Here is a 1713-nt window from a genome sequence, read left to right as displayed (position 1 = left end):
CGGGCGGCGGGTGGCTGCAGTTACAGTGAAGGGAACTGAACGGGCCTTTTTGTCTGTGGAGGAGGGAATCGCGAGACTTCCGGTGTGGCCCTGCGAGCTTGACGCGCTTCTCGTCCACGACCTCGTTCCAATATGGCACGAGGGGCCAGTGCGCATGTGCGGCCGCCTGTGTGCCTGTGAGCCCGGCTACACCGACTTCCATCTTCACACACACGCACACACTCACACGAACACACACTATACACAATACCAACCAACACTCACATCTGTAAGGCGAACAAAAGAGAGCAGGAAAAAAAACACATTTATTATTATTCATTATAAACAGAAAGTGATCAGTGGTTTAATGGCGTTTAATGATTCTACACCGTTTGAGCTGAATTCAATTCTCATCGACCCACTTTCCATAAGTGCAGCGTGTCTTTTTTTAACCACAAAAAAAATCTGCGCCCTGTGTGTTGCAGTTGCGTTTATATAGTGTTATTGAAAATGACCTAAAATTGCTTTATTCAAATTCATTTAAAGTAAATGAAATCCCACACACTGCGCCTTAGAATGCTGCTGCTTCCTAAATAAATCCCAATAGCCCCATGTTATAATGTATTTCTGCTGTGTGGGATCTCAGCTCGGGTTTTTATTATTTTTGGTATGGGAGGGGGGGGGGGGTTGAGGGCGGGAGAAACTGCTGGAAACGACAGAGCGAAGTCCATGTTTCCTATTAATAAACGAGCTTCCTTTATATGAATATGAAGTGTGATCGTCTGCGGGAGCTCGCACATAATCCGCGGTGTCTGAAACAGGTTCTGCCGCTCACTTGGACTGCAGAGCTAGTGCCTCGCATTATCGTCCACAATAGACCAAGCCTTCGGATGCCTGGTGTGACAAAAGACCCACAAGAAAAAAACCAAAAAAAAGATACCCGCGTTTTGTGGAAACAGTGCATGAAATGTGAGCATCACAGAAGCGATCGGATGTTGCACGAACAGTGGAAACAGTCGTGGACATGCCGTGCATAAATCAAAAGGCATGTATTAAATTCATTAATTTGATCACAAGTGCGGAGGTGCTCTCTCTCTCTCTCTCTCTCTCTCTCTCTCTCTATAAGCTATCACTCATCACTGTAAAACTAGTATAATGAAATTAGGTTTTGCAAATAAAAATTCTATAAAAAATCAATTATTTGTCCTTTTTTTATCATGTTATTTTAACCCCGACAATAGTGGGGGGTCATTTTATTTTTAAGAGGTCTGTAACTTGAATGCTACATTCAGGCTTAAGGCTGTTTTTTGCATAAAGGCAAATGTTCTCAACGGCTTGGATGAGGTTGTATCTCTCGGTGCAGGCTGCAGCTTCTACAGGGCCTGTTTGTTCAGTGGTCACATCCTGCAGCAGCCAGTGGATTACTGCTGGGGACAGAGGACAAGGACAGGGTCAGCCGTGCGCACTGCAGGAATGCGTCCAGTCCACGCATTGGTAAGGACATGGGAGGGAGCAGTTATATCACCTGACCGCTACGTGGCAGTAAATCCCAACAGGTCTTCCTACAGAGAGCTTCTTCCTTTCGGCGGTCAGGTGCTGCAGTATCATTGCCACAATGGTAGACATTCTACGGTTTGTCTTTACAATTGGCTACACGAATACATGTTTACACGAGAAGCCCTGTGACATACAAGTCTTCAACAATAGATGTAAAATGAAAAAAGCAGACATGCA

This window comes from Pleuronectes platessa, chromosome 2, assembly GCF_947347685.1.
Source record: "Pleuronectes platessa chromosome 2, fPlePla1.1, whole genome shotgun sequence".
In the NCBI taxonomy this organism is placed as follows: domain Eukaryota; kingdom Metazoa; phylum Chordata; class Actinopteri; order Pleuronectiformes; family Pleuronectidae; genus Pleuronectes; species Pleuronectes platessa.
This window is presented reverse-complemented; position numbering follows the sequence as displayed.